Source organism: Perognathus longimembris, chromosome 3 (assembly GCF_023159225.1).
Source record: "Perognathus longimembris pacificus isolate PPM17 chromosome 3, ASM2315922v1, whole genome shotgun sequence".
Taxonomy (NCBI): domain Eukaryota; kingdom Metazoa; phylum Chordata; class Mammalia; order Rodentia; family Heteromyidae; genus Perognathus; species Perognathus longimembris.
In genome coordinates, this window is record NC_063163.1 from 104,668,916 (window position 1) to 104,684,328 (window position 15,413).

General features: G+C 36.1%; 2 long non-coding RNA genes across 2 annotated transcripts; both read left to right on the plus strand.

Moving 5' to 3' along the window:
* Nucleotides 1–674: 674 nt before the first annotated feature.
* On the plus strand, nucleotides 675–15,193 carry LOC125349478. The gene is made up of 3 exons (XR_007210517.1): nucleotides 675–1,183; nucleotides 14,404–14,407; nucleotides 15,180–15,193. It is a non-coding gene; the product is annotated as an uncharacterized LOC125349478 (long non-coding RNA).
* On the plus strand, nucleotides 1,673–2,295 carry LOC125349481. The gene is made up of 3 exons (XR_007210520.1): nucleotides 1,673–1,706; nucleotides 1,823–2,214; nucleotides 2,257–2,295. It is a non-coding gene; the product is annotated as an uncharacterized LOC125349481 (long non-coding RNA).
* Nucleotides 15,194–15,413: the final 220 nt, after the last annotated feature.

Consider the following 15,413-nt stretch of genomic DNA (forward strand, 5'->3'; position numbering starts at 1 on the left):
CCAAGGTGATGTACAGAGGGGTTACAGTTACATACATAGGTAGTGAGTACATTTCTTGTGAACCTTGTTACCTCCTCCCTCAGTTTTCTTCCACCTTCCCTCCTCCCCACCCCACCCCCCAAGTTGTGCAATGCTATTTTATTGGTTCACCCATTGTCCTTTGTCTCACCTTTTGATGTTCCCCTTACCTTCCCTAATTCAGATAAATGTATATATAATACCCGCTTTACCAATATCAAATACAATGACAACAGGGGCTGAACCATAGGGAAGAAAAATGCAAGAAAAAGGAAATAATCTTACATAGTACATTAAAAATAACAACAATGAAAAACCATTTGTTTCCATATCTTGTAGTTCATTTTGTTTAGCATTATCTTATACAATCATATATACAAAGTCATTAAGCTATTGTGATCCTCTGCTAGGGCTGTCCTAGATATATACTAATTATTACCAATGAGGGAAACCATAGAGTCTGTGTTTATTTGGGCCTGGCTCACATCACTTAGTATGATTTTTTTTCAAAGTCTTTCCATTTCCTTACAAATGGAGCAATGTCATTCTTTCTGATAGCAGTATAGAATTCCATTATGTATACAATATACATTTTCTCGATCCATTCATCTACTGAGGGGCATCTGAGTTGGTTCCATATTTTAGCTATGGTAAATAATACTGCAGTGAACATGGTTGTGTTGGTAGCTTTAGTATGGTGTTGTTTGTGATTCTTATATGCAGAAGAGGGATTGCTGGGTCATAGGGGAGCTCTGTTTATTGGCTTATTTTCTTTGTATAGATATACTTTAATACCTTTTAAAAATCACTGTCAGCTTTCCTCTATCTCCACTGCTACTACCCGAGTTCTGATAGTCTCTCTTCCTGTTACTGTAATTCTCTCCTAGTGATCCCTCAGTCCTATTCCTATTCATTCTAATGCCTCTGAATTTTGTTTAGGAGATTGGGGCTTTGCTATGTTCTTCTTCAACATCTGGGATGTTCCCAGGTGGTCCTCTTGTGTGAGCCTTCTTAGTAGTTAGATGTGACTACAGGTATCCATAACTATATTGGCTTCCTTCATTTTGAGGACAGAATAATGTTACTGAGGTGCATATCTCTAGTTGATATTTCATGGGTAAGTTGGGAGTTTGTGAGAAAGAGTGCAACTTGCTTGAGGAGAGGGGTTTACAGCAAGGAGACAGCCTCTCAGCTAGACTGTGCTTTCGTTTAGGCTTAATGCTTACCTTATAGTTGGCAAAAGTAGTCATATTATTTTATGAAGCATAGGTGTAGTCTGAAAATTATCATAATTATATGCCAAGATACCTTTGAACCTAATTCCTCTTATATCGTTGAATTTGGATTACTATTGCTACCTTTTATGTCTGATAGCTTCTTTATAATTGTTTCCCTGTAGTATTTGCTTAACTGTGTAGTGTTTGTTTAGTAATAGAAATAGCTAAAAAAAAAATAGCTAATTTATGTCCCCTTTCTTCCTCCCTGTTTATTTCCTTTCCTTACTTGGTCCCTCCTATCTGTTTTCCCCGTTCCCACTCTTTCTCTCTTCATTTCAGTATGTTGCCCAGGCTGACTCTGAACTCCTGGGTTCAAGTGACCCTCTTGCCTAAGTCTGTCAGGTAACTAGGACTATAGGCATGTACCACTACACTTCAGAGACTGAGATTAAAAGCCAACCTGGGCAAAAAGTTTTCATGACTACATTTCAACAGAAAAAGCTAGTTGCGGTGGCTTGTGCTTGTCATTCTAGCTATGCCAGGAATTTTACATAGAAGAATTGTGGTCCAGGCTGGTCAGGGAAAAGAACAAGACCCAGTCTCACAAATAACCAGAACAAAGAGTAGGTAGAGCTGTGCCTAAAGTGGTGTAGCACCTGCCTAGTGCATAACTCTGACTTCAGACCCTAGTATCCAAGCAACAAAGAAGTAAGTGGGGGATAAGAAAGAGTAATAGAGGAAATGAATATGTTCAAAATACATTGTGTTTATGTGTAGAAATATCACAGCAAAGCCCACTGTACAAGTTATACACACGCAAGAATTATGCATGATTGTAGAACAAAGTAAAACTAAAACGAGATAGATACATTAGTGTCTATTTGTAAAATTAGTTTAGAATTTGTTCTAAACTGTACATTTCCTTTTGTGTGGTATTAGCAGTATAATCATATAACCACATAATCATACTTGCTCATCTGTTGTCATACCACTTCTTCCCCTCTTCCCCCTCCCCTCCCAGTCATGGGCCTTGAACTTGGCCTACATGCTGTCCTTGAGCTTCTTTTGCTCAAGGCAAGTGCTATACCACTTCAGCGCAGCACCACTTCTGGCTTTTTTGAGTAGTTTATTGGAGATAAGAGTCTTGTAGGATTTCTTGCCCAGGCTGGCTTTGAACCACAATCCTAAAATCTCAGCTTCCTGAGTAGCTAGGATTACAGGCATTAGCCACTGGCACCTGGCTGGCTCCACTTTTTTTATTTTCAATCTTCAACATCTTTTCTGTGTAATAATATTTTGGTGACAAGCACATTCATATGATCATGAGTCAATGGATATGTTCATTCAGTATGATCATTAGGAAAATTTCTATAAATATATTATTTAACATATAAGTTGTATTTAAATTTTCAAATAAGCAAATTAGATGTCATTTTCTGTATTTTTATGTCTATGTTTTTAGGTTTTTATGTAGTCTAGTTATTAAAAAATATTTTGGGGGTGATACTGGGGTTTGAACTTGACAGGAAGGGATTCTACCAGTTGGCTCACCCTTTTTGTCTTTTTTTTTTTTTTTACCATTGTATCTTTGAAACAGTCTCTCTCTTTGTCTTGGCTGGCCTGGACCATGCTCCTCCCTATTTATGTTTTCTCACTGTTGCTGGGATGAGAGGTGTGCCCCACTACCCTACCTTTTCTGCTGAGAATGAGATATTGCAAATGTTTTTTGTTTGTGTTTTTGCTTGGTCTGTTCTAGAACTATGATCCTCTCAATCTCAGGCTCCTTCTTAGCAGGGTTGATAGGTGTGTCAACCCACAGCTGTTGATTAAAACCTATAGCATCTTGAAACCTTTTGCTTGAGTTGGCCTTCAGCCACAATTCTCCCAATCTCTGCCCTCCTGAGGAGCTAGAATTATAGGTATGAGCCAATGGCACTCATCAGCTTACTGTTTTTCATTAGTTCATCTGTCCATCTGTTTGTCTGTCTTTCCTTCTCTCTCTTTCTTTCTCTCTCTCCACTCAGAGGCTCACATTCTTAGTGAAACTGTGCTATGATATTGAATGTAATTTGGTGGGAAAATGACTTATTTAACAGAAGTTGTATTTCTAGAGTCAAGGTTCTTATTTGAACACATCATATTTACTGGACAGATTTCTAAGAATGAGGAGCCACAGTAGACAGAAACTAAGCACATCTTGTCTGACTTTGTTATCTTATCACCATCTTCCTAGTTACTTAATCTGCCTGACCAAGATTGGATCAGTTTGCTTTCTCCTCTTCCAGAATTTTCTAATCAGTATATAAAAAATCACAACTGGCTGATTTAAATTAATTAGGGAATGAAAATTCAAGGTTGGTTGAGTTTTAGCATCTAGCACAACTTTTATACAGATAGTATTTGAATAAATCTGTAATTATAAGGCAAAAATAATGTGATATTATATACACTGCTTGCTGAAATGGTATACATTTTTGAAGGACATATTTTGTAGGGCAAAGTAGCAAGTCATTAAATGTTACTTTTAAACTAGTAATTACAGTTTTAGGACCATACTTTGTGGTCAACAAAGGAAAATCTTGAAGATATCAAACTAGAATAAGTATGAAGAATTCTACAAGAAGGTGAACTCTGAGCAACTGGTAGTAATTACAAATGTAAGTCATGAGGCTGAATATGTAACTCAGTGGTAAAACATTTATGCCTGCATCAGGCCCTAGATTTAGTTCCTAGTGCCACAAACAGAACAAACTCCAAACCCTAAAAAACGTACAAAATAAGTTAAAATTGCATATCCAGACTGGCAGTGATCATGAAGGCACGTTGAATGTAAAATAAGAACAATATTTGCACTTAGATATTTTAGGTTACATGCATACACAGGCATACTTTGTGACTCGTGCATATTCACTAACGTACATAGACAACATGTGTGTGCAGAAAAATTATATATGAAACCAAACATAGTAGCCCAGTCTGGTTGTGCACATTTATGATCCTGCTGTAATCCCAGCTTCTCATAGGTAGGGAGTAGCCATTGTAGTTTGAGGCCCTCCTAGGTGAACTAAGCAAAACCCTAACTCAAAAGCAATCAGGGCATGTTGGTTTGCACACAATCCCTTGCAGCTCAGGTAAGAGAATAGTGGTCTGAAGCTGGCCTTGGGAAAATTTTGAAACCCTATATAAAAGCAAAAACAAAAGGACTGACTTGTCTCAAGTGGTAGAACACTTGTATAGCAAGCACAAGGCCCAGAGTTTAATCCCTAGTACTGCAAAATAAACCATACAAAGAAACAGGCCCACATGAGCTTACTTGAGTTTATATGTAGGTGTATACAAGTGTAAAAAGTCTATTTAGTCACTCTATTAGTAGAAATGACTGGATTTGGAGAAAGGATAGGTGCACTTTGAATCTGACTTAAAATACCTGAACAGTATTTTTATAAAAGAATAGAACCAGGGTTGTAGTTCAGTGGTAATATGAAGACAGGGCTTGCCAGATACAATCGTAATGTATCTGTAGCTCCAGCAAATTGGAAGGTTAAGGTGGATCATACATTTAAGGCCAGCCTTGGTAACTTAGGGAGGCCCTGTCTTAAAAATAAGAAGACAGAAAAAGAAGAAAGGGAAAAAGAAAAGGATGTTCAAAATGGTAAAAAAATAAATGGTAAAAACACTCCCTGAAACTTAAGATTCTGTCTTGAAAAGAAAAACATTAAGATATAAGCACTGATTCTGTCTGAGTCTGAGTTCAAATAGCTTTAATTATTTTTGGAACTTTTCCTATATTTTCCAGACTGTTAGCAGTGAACAAGACTTTTTTGTAACCAGAAAAAGTAAGATTTTTTTTTTTCTGGTAGTAGTAGTTGAACTCCTGCCTTATGCATGCTAAGTACTTGTTCTACCACTGACTGGACTACTCTTAAGATTTCTTTTTTAAAAAAACCAACAAAACAGCCAAAGTCACAGGTAATTGCATAGTCTAGTATCAAGATTGCTTTGATTCAGATCCTGGTTCTAATGTTTACTTGCTTGTGTGAGTCTGGAGAGATTGCTTTACTTTTCTTACAAGGTGTTTTTGAAGATTAAATAAAGATATGACATGTGCAATCTAGTTAATTGCCTTTTGTCTTTAATGCCATAATAGTTAAAACTTTTCAAAAGTATCAAAAATGAAAATGTTAACAGACAGATGTAATAAAAAAGTGGATGGTTGGAAATGAGTCTGCTACAGTGTAAAATGAGAATTTGGGTTAGGGAAAACAATGCACATGGCTTGTGCTAAGAATGATGGGAATGAGGGCTCAAGTAGTTGTTAATCTCCAATAACAGTGTTTCTATTAAAATAAAACAGAAACGAAAAAGAAAATTCCTCAGAGGTCCTACCACCTCCTTAATTTTTCCAGGCTGTTGTGTAGATAAGTGCTGTCTTTACCATGCGTCTCATCATTAAAAAATGAGTATTTAGGTTTGCAAGTCTACAGCAGGCATTCATCCTGTAAAATGAGATGTCTTTGTAAATTTCAGAGATTGTTCTAGTGGTGTAAAGTAGCAACAACATAAAATTCTACCTGATGATAGAATGATTGCATTCTTCTTGCACACATTTAGTGGAAGTAATAGAAAATTCAGAATTCCCCAGTTTACAGAGGAGGTATGTGTCACAGGCTAAACCAGAACATTACTTGATATCAAACAGCCAGTTACGTGACACAGCAGGGATCTGCTCCTGGCAGTCTTGGACTTTATTGCTGCCTCTATGTGTTTTCATAAAAAGGAACAACTTTCTTTTAAGGGGCTGATATGTTTTGTGGGTAAATATTTTCCTTATTCATGTATTTCCTTATTTAGTCATATTTTTTGAATGAGCAAGTTGGATTTTACTTCTGGTTCTCTTAGTCTTTTTTTTTGTCTTTTTTTAATTGTAACCTTTCAAAAATACAGATACTCAGAATGGTTTGGGGTAGATTTTCATGTGGTAGAGAAGGAGTCTACTTTGGGAAACCACTTTCCTGTGTGAGTGTGCGTCAGCTCTAAGTGTCTCAGCTTGAGAGTCTACAGTTGTTACTCAGCATCAGCAGCTCTCTTAAAGATCAACCAGTGATAGAAAACTTTAATACTGGCTTAAACTTCCTTTCACACTTCTGGGAAATCCTTTGGGATTGAGTTCTTTTCTACTCTGGTACATGGTTTTCTTCATGTAGTATGAATTTTCCCCCCAAGTCCTAAACCATCAGTAGAGCTAGATCCCCCTCATATTTTTGTCTGATCAAGTGTTTTGTTTTGTGTGTTTTTTTTTTTGGTTGTTGTTGTTCCATTAGTGTCTTTCTACATTTAATTTGCCACAGATGGATAAGTCCTTGCCTGAAGAGTTTTGGACTCTGCCTTTAAGTATTTTGACTTTTGGATGGTTCAAATACTATGCACGGTTGGAGAGAAACTGTCCTTTGAATTTGGGTATTTCTCAAGCAGGTTGATTGGCAGTAGGATGCCCTCTTGCCTTGCTGTACTACATTGAGTCTCACAGCTCCCAACCAGCCATGTTGGAGAGGAAACAGTGGATGATGCTCTGCCACGTGCTGTGTTGCCAGCGTGTTGAATACTGCATTTTGTGTTTTACATGCCATCCTGTCTAGAAATATTCCCATCTGTGTGTACACATGATAATCCAACACACTTAGAGAGTTGGCTCGTGTTAGGCTGGTAGGCTACAGTAAATGTTCTGAGCATGTTTAAGGTAGGTGAGCTTAGGCTATGATGTTCAGTACTAGGGACAGTATGGGCATGTTTTGACAAAATCACTTTATTTACGATGGGTTTGTCAAGGCTCCTCTGTGGTTGCTTATTAACTCATGATAACTTGCGAGGAAATTCTTTGCTGTTTATAAGGAATTACAAGTGTTTTTCTTTTGAATGTATCCTTCTATCTTTTGGAAATCTAATAACTTTATTTCAGTGTATTATTGGCATTCTTGAACTATGTAACGTATTATAAGAGCTAATATCAGTAGTATTGTGTTTTGTTGGTTTCCTTGATGACATGTCAGAGAGGAGGACTGACATCGTGGGTGTTTTATACACTATACTGACTTTGTACAATATCTAGTGCACTCCAGGCATATACAGTAAAGCTGAGTATTCAAGGTTGTGATTAATCATAGGTACACTATGGAAAGCCATGGAGTAGTTGTTAACTGCAGTCTCAGTTATTGGTAGCATTTGTAGGGGTTGGGAAAAAAGACTTGGGAAATGCATCTAGATTTTTCAAAGTATGTAAGAAATTAAGTAATAATACCTTTTAAAAATTATCAATTATATAAAAAAGTTCAATTTTAACATGGGCCTTCATATATACAGTGACACTTTTCATTTATTAGTATATATAATTAAGGGAGTTTTCATTGCAACATCTCCATACATGTATACAATGTATTCCCATCAACCGCCTTTCCTCTGTCACTTTCCCATAATCCTCTTCCTTCCTAATAGAATTTCAGTAGGTTTTGTTTTATTTTCATACTTTCCAACAACACCTATTTTGACTATATTTACCCCTTTTCACCCTTATTAGCTTAAACCCTTCTCATTAGTAACTAACTGCTCAACAGAGCCTGTATCTCTTTTCTCTTGCCACAGCTTCCTGTTGATAACAGTTCTTGAGGTTCTTTATGCTGTTTTCATGTATAGTTACAGTGTATCTCAAAATTATTTGCCCTCTATCCTTTTCCCTCTCCCTTCCCCTTCTTCTGAGTATTTAAGCTATATGTGTTTATACATTCACCTTCCTACTCCCACACACAAGCAAGCACATGAATATGTATATAGATATCCATATATACATATATATGTACATATATGCATACATGTATGTACACTTACCTATTTACCTCTCTTATCTACCAACTATTTACATACACAAACACCTGTATGTATGTAAGCTGAGGGAGCTAGAGGTAATTTAGGTGCAGAGAGCTTATAAAAATATTTTGTACAATTGTTAGATGGTTGAAAATAAAATGATGTTTAATTAGATTTTGAATAGAAGTAAACTAAAAATATTCACATAATGTAATTAAAATGAATCCAAGACATAAAATAAAAATATTCTTTGGATTTCATCCCAAGGAACTCATTTTTGGTATAAAATGCTATGAGGTGTACTTTGTAAAGTCCTAAGTTTATACAGATTCTGGAAGAGAATAGTTGACTAGGTAGACTGTATCAAATAAGCTTTCAAGGTTTCTTTTTAATTGATTCTACAGTTTGACTGCATGTAAGCCATTTTGAGGAAGGACATTTTGTTTTTTGTTTTTTTTTTGTCTGTATTGGGACTTAAACTCAGAGCCTCACACTCAGCTTGCTTGGTCACCCCTGGCACTGTAGCACTGTACTTACTTGAGCCATATCTCTAGACTGGCTTTTTGTTGGTTAATTGAAGATGCAGATTCTTGGACTTTTTGCCCAGTCTGGCTTTGAACTTCCATCCTCCAGATCTTTGCCTCCTGAGTAGTAGTTAGGATTACAGGTGTGAACCACAGGAATCCAGCTTTCCGTTGTCTGTTTGTTTGTTTTTAAACATTAACTTAGAGTTTATTTAAATTGAAGAGATTCAGAATGAATAAAAAGGAAAATCTGCATTAATTTAGTTCCATTGTGAAACCTGTACTTAGTTGTAGTTTATACCTATAACTTTGCCTCTGTTTTACTTTTACAAGTGAATTAGTTTCTTAGAAAAAAATTTTACTAAAATACAAAGCTTGTGCTTATAAATTTTGCTGTTTTAGTGTATTTAAAATTCCCTTCAAAGGATGGAAGAAAAAAATTTTAAATGTATTTTGCATTTTATAAATGGAACTTTTTCCTCTTTTACTGTCAAGTTGGAACATGAAGGAAACTGATTTTTTTTAGATAAATTTCTTTTGAAAGCAGATAAGCAAAGTATTACATTTTTATTCTGGAGGAAGTGTTGTCAGAATAGTTGTGCTCTCCTCTTTTGATGTATGTGTGCTGTTTGTGCCGTCTCTTTAATATCCTTAAAAAAGCCTCATAAGTTACTTTGAAGTAATGAGACAGGAAGTATGAATGATTGAGAAGATAAACCTGTGAATAAACTTAATTAATCAGTTAAAAAATCTTAAGACTGCTTGGCAGGTTGCCTTAAAGATAACTAGGACTGGAGGCGCTGCACATTATTTTCATGGCTTTTCTTTTGAGACAGGGTCCACCATGTTTCATGGGCTGGCCTTGTATTTGCCCTGTAGCTTAGGCTGGTTTAGTACTTACTGGCCATCCTCCTGCTTCAGCCTCTTGAATGTGCTGCCATGCTCGGCCCACATTTACAATTTTTAATTACAGGTGGGTAGTATTGGGCTTTGAACTCAGCCCTTGCTTGCCAGATCTGCAAGTGCTCTACTGCTTGAGCTATGCCCCCTTACCTTTACATTTTGTTGTACAAATACCCTTAGTAGTTAACCAAGGCTTACTTATGTGGAATGACAAACATTTATTCTACTCACTCTTGAGAAGTGATGAAGACAAACATTTTGTTGCTTATTTTGATCAAGACCTGCTTGGTCTGCAGGGGAATGTGGAATAAAACTTTAGCCCTGGAGCTTCCATAAAGTGTTGAAAGAGCTGTGAGAAGAGGGCGGCATTTGTTCTGGAAGAAGCTGTCTTTGAGCTGAAGACAAGTCAGCCACTCCCAAATCCAGATGTTCCTATATATGTGCTTTTAGAAGACACATTTTAGTAGCAGCATTCATAGTAGAGAGGAGTTTGAGAGGAGGCAAACAGACAGAAGGATAGGCACCTCTTCAAGTTCCATCTCAGTGGTATGATTGAATTCCTTGAAAAGCTTGGAATGCTTACAGAGCTAGAGCATTGAATTAGAAATTGCTAAAAATGGATCAGTCTAAAGGTTTAATCTCAGTATTCAATTGCTCCTGTGAATTGTTGTTTATAAAATAGCTCTACTTAGAAGGGTGAGCATGATTTTCATCTGTTTCTTTCCTTACAGTTAAGTATTTGTCCTGTTTGTTTGTTTCAAGTTTTTCCAGAACCTTTTTGATTCACTTAATATGTGTGTCTGCTCTGTTGCATTTTGAGGTATTGGTTTTCATAATTTTATCTTTTGCTATGGGAAATAGGACTTACTTAAGAAAAAAACCTATATATGTTCAAAGGAGCCTAGAAATTTAATGATTTCTGATTTGATAACCTGAAGTCTGTAACACTTATGTTTCATAATTTTTGTTGTTTCACCTGTTGGCTTTTCAAACTGAAGACCTTTGTTTTTGAGTTCACGATTTGATATTTAATTGAACTTCTTTGATCTTTCATTAAAATTTGTGCATTCTTTGGGTATTCCAGTAAACATGAAAATAGTAACATGTTTTGTTTGAATCAGCATTACAACTGACCTGAGAGCGTCTCCATAAGTGAAATTTTAATTCATAGACCAATTTCTCTAAGCATATGATTACTCTAGTGTTTCAAAATCTATTACCCTCTTGAAGCCAAAGGTTCTATTTTACTGATTTATTCCCAAGGACTGGGTAGTACCTGATCAGGCTGAGCTATAAATAATGTTTTGTTGACTAAATGGATGAATGAAGCATTATCAAAGGTTTAATGAATATCCAAGTAAATTAAATACTTAATTTCCTTTTATCTCTGTAAATATGAGATAACTTTCAATAAATTAGACATAAGTTTTAGAGCACTGTAAACAGTAGCAATGTCCTCTCAAAACAATGACCATAAACCTGTTGTTGATAGTACAGTTATGATCAAGAATTATATGTATCACTTTGGCTTTATTGAACTAAATGAATAATGGTCCCACACCAGGGTGAGGTAGAGCCATTACATTTATCTGATATATTATTGGTGGCTTTGCAAAATGTTAATTCTTCTCAAAAGAAATAAAAATAAATATGAACAATCATAAGAACACCTGTACTATGTTAATGTTAGGTTTTGGAATTTAATGAAACAGTTCAAATTAGGGAAGTAACTACATACAAATATATTAATTACAGAATTATTTATATAGGTTGAATCATTTTAAATTATTGAGTTAATTATCTCTCTGCCTTCATTTTCTTTTATATGTAATAAGCATCTCTAAAGTGCTCTAAAACTTAAAACCTTTTTGAGTGTCAATATAATGCTCCAGGGGAAAATTGTATACCTGACCTCATGCTGGTACACTAAAATACCAAACTCAGTTATGTTTATGGCATGTGTAAAGGTGTGTATGAAACATAATGAATTTTATGCTTAGATTTGAGTCTTACAGGTATTGTATGCAAATATTTCAACGTTTGAAAAACTATAAAATCTGAAACACTTCTGGTCCTAGGCATTTCATATGATGGATATATACAGAATGTAACTCCTAATAGGAGTATAGTGCTCAGGATAGTGCCTGGCATGTGTACAGCACCCAAGCTTGGGTGCTGCTGCTATTATTGTTTTTGTTATTGTGATGTTGTTGTTGTTGTTGATGATGATGATAATGTGGTGGCTGGTGTTTGAATTTAGGGCCTTGCCATTGCTTGACTTGTTTGTTTGCAGGTATTCTACCTCTTAAGCCATGTTTCTTTGCTAGTTATTTTTATCAATGGAGTATAGAGGACCTTTCTGCCTGGACTGGCCTTGAACTGAGATTCTCTGGATTTCAGCATCCCAAGTAGCTAGACTTACGGGTGTGAGCCACTGCCACTGGGCTCATATTTTATTAATAGTATTGATGCACACATCTCATTTCTTGGACAGTTTATTATGGTATTGTGCCAGGAATTGTATTAAGAGAGATAAATAAAAGTGTAGTTGTGGGTCCCAGGAACTGACAATTCATTTGGTGGTTGTGTTAGTCTTTTATTGCTATGACAAAACACCCAAGATAAATTTGCTTAAAGGAGGAAAGATTTATTTGATTCTGCTTGCTGGGATTTTAGCCCATGGCTGTCTGGCTGCATTGTTTCTGGGCCTGTGGTGAGCCTGAATATCATGGCAAAGGGCATAGTAGAGCAAAGCTGCTTACCTCAGGGAGGTTGAAATCTGAGAATCGTAGGAAAGGTTTGGGGATAGGGCATACTTTTTTTAAGGCAGCCTCACTGCCTTGGAAGGTCACCTTCTTCTAACCAGTAGGGTATTCAGTTCATCATGAATTCATGAATGGATTAACCCACTGATAAAGTTATTACTCTCATGACACAGCCACCACTCAGTGTCACCAGCTGAGAGCCAAGCCTTCCAACATCTGAGCCTTTTTGGGAGGCATTGCATGTTCAAACTGTAACAGTGCTACATAGATTGTATGGAGGAATGTAGTTCCACAACTACACATGTCCTTCTTGTGATAAGTGGCATAAGAAAGGTACCATATACTGTGAGATAGAGGAAAGTACAGATCACTTGGGGTGTGAAGGGAGATGATAAAGTTTTCATTGAGCTTTAAAGGAAAAATAATTTTGAGAGTTTAGAGTGTGGAGGATGGCATTTCATGGGACATCAAGAAAGACACAAAGTAGTTAAAAAGCAAACAAGCTGTATATATAAAGTGGCCTAGAATTAATGGGATATAATGCCAGTGAGTGGACTGGGGGAGGGAATTTGTTGGGAGTTATTTGAATGCCAACCTGACAGATTTTATTTTATTGATGTGAAGTTGGGAAGTCAAGATTCTTGTAACCTGATAAGAGCTAGTTTTAGAGGACTGAATAACTGCAAAGTGGTTTGTTAAAGTTAGCAATGATGGGAAGTGTGAAAACTTGGCTTTTCATTCACTTCACTCTCTTACTCACTCACTTGCTCACTCAAAAGAATGTAGTTGGGGCTGGTGATGTAACTCAGAGTAAGAGCACTGTGTACCATAAGGAAGTTCTCGAGTTTGACTCCAGCACAGAAAAAAAATTGTCCTCACTTATTCTTTGCTTTATGCTTTATATTGAGGAGAGTATTATATCATATTTACTTCTATAATTGTTAGTAAGTTTTCAGGATATACATAATGTAGACATAAACCAATATGGTGTTTGTGTGAATGAAAGGTAGATTAGATGTCAAATTCATTAGGAGGTTGGGATGACAAGCTTGCTAAATCTATGTGTGGGGTTAGGGAAAAGTAGAAATTTGGTGTATTAAAGCTGAGTGACTTGGGGTGCAAGTTTTGTTTTATTTGTTTTTGTACTGGCAATGAATGTAAGCCCTCCTACATACTTGGCAAGTGTTCACCACTTAAGCTTGTCGTTTTGTTTGCTTGATTGTGTTTTGGTGGTCCTGTACCACTAGGACCTCATGCCTGATAGGTAGGTACTCTACCACTTTAGCCAGATATCCAGGTCGCTTTGTATTAATTATTATTCAGATAGGCTCTCTGGTTATTTGACTAGGTTGGACTGCAGTCCTAATTTCACTTTTTCTGGAGGTGGGATAAGAGACATGTGCCACCATGTCCCATCTTTTTATTGATTGAGGTGGGAGTCTCATTAACTTTTTGTTCTGGCTGGTCTTGAACTGTAATCCTTCTGATCTTTATCTCTGTGTAGCAAGGATTACAAGTGTGAATCATCAGTACCCGAATGAACATTTTATTTAAAAGAAACCACTTTAGCTTTTTTAAAAAAAAATAAATTATATGTACCCATGGCAAAAATAATTCAGATAGTTTTTGTGTATGTCTGAATCTTATTCCTCAGGAGAAATTACCATCAATAGCCAAGACAATCATTCTAGATTTCTTATTATGCATAGTCACAGAAAGGAATAACTTTAGAAATACATAAATGAAGTATGTGAATGGTAGTTCAGATTTCTCATTTGTTTGGGTTCCTAAAACACTGGCCCCATGAACAGGGCTGTGTGTGAATGGTATCTGACATGACTCTAATCAAATCCCTGCCTGTAAAGCAAATGAAATAGTAAACATTTTCTCAGAATTAGTTTGTATTTTTATCAACTAAATTGTGAACATAACATTAGAGAGCAGTACTACTGCCAGACTTTTAAAGAAAAACAATCTCCTGGCCCTTCCCATATCAGCTAACTTAATCATACCTTGCTTCCCATTTCTATCTACTCTTATTATAAGTGACACTTTTCATCACTCCCTTTGCTTTCCATTTTGAGATTTGCCACCATGTCTAAGTACTTGTATATACAGGTTAGTTCTTTATGTATTATATTTAGACATCATTTAAATTTCGTTTGGACATCATGGGATACCTTTTCTCAAGAGGTGGTACTTTGTTCCTCTGCCCACTAGTTCTTTTTTATTGTTGAGTTTTGTAGCCAAAATGACTATATTGTGAGTTTGAAGGGCTTTTTTTGTGAGAAATTATTACAGGATACTATTTTCAATAAATTCGGTAGGATATGCAATCTCTTCAACTTTGTAGGATCAAAACTGGCTATCTTAACTTTGTGAAGATTTTTCATAGGCACTGTAGGAAAGGAAATCTAACAAAGTATTAAATTAATTTATGTCTGTAACCCTTAATTAAAATGTTTAATCATTTTCCCCTGAAGGTTTTTTTATTCACTGTAAGTTACCAAGTGCTGACATAAGCCTTTTGTATATATGATGTCCTTATTCTTTACAGCTTAGAGGTGCCAATATCCCCATGGTGTGGGGATGAACTCAGAGCATGAGATGAATTAAAGCCTATCTAGCCTCTACTTCAAGTCCTACTTTCACATTGGCAATAGTACCAAATGAATGTTTCACTGGCCATTTAAAGTCAGTCAGATACACAGCATTGTTTGTTCACACACTGTCTTAAAAATTCACTATGTCTCACTCCTAAATCCAAGTTCTTAACAAAATTAAATTTAAGCTGCATGTAGTTTCCTTTGGTATCCAGATTCCTCCTGAAATGTTTCCTTTTATTTCCTCTACTTAAATGTTGCTTTTATATATTGTCATTACACAGAAATTAGGCTTTTGCAGACTCAAACTTTTACCTCATTCACTCACTCATTCATTTGTTTATTTAATTTTAAGATAGTCTCATTACACTTCCAGGCAAATCCCAAACTCCATACTGCCTTCTAACATGTAACCCTACTGACTCAGTCTCCTTTGTGTTGAGATTGTGTCATGAAAGGATAGTGAATTTTGTCAAAAGGATTTTTTGCATCCATTAAGATGATAATTTTTTGGTCTTGATTTTT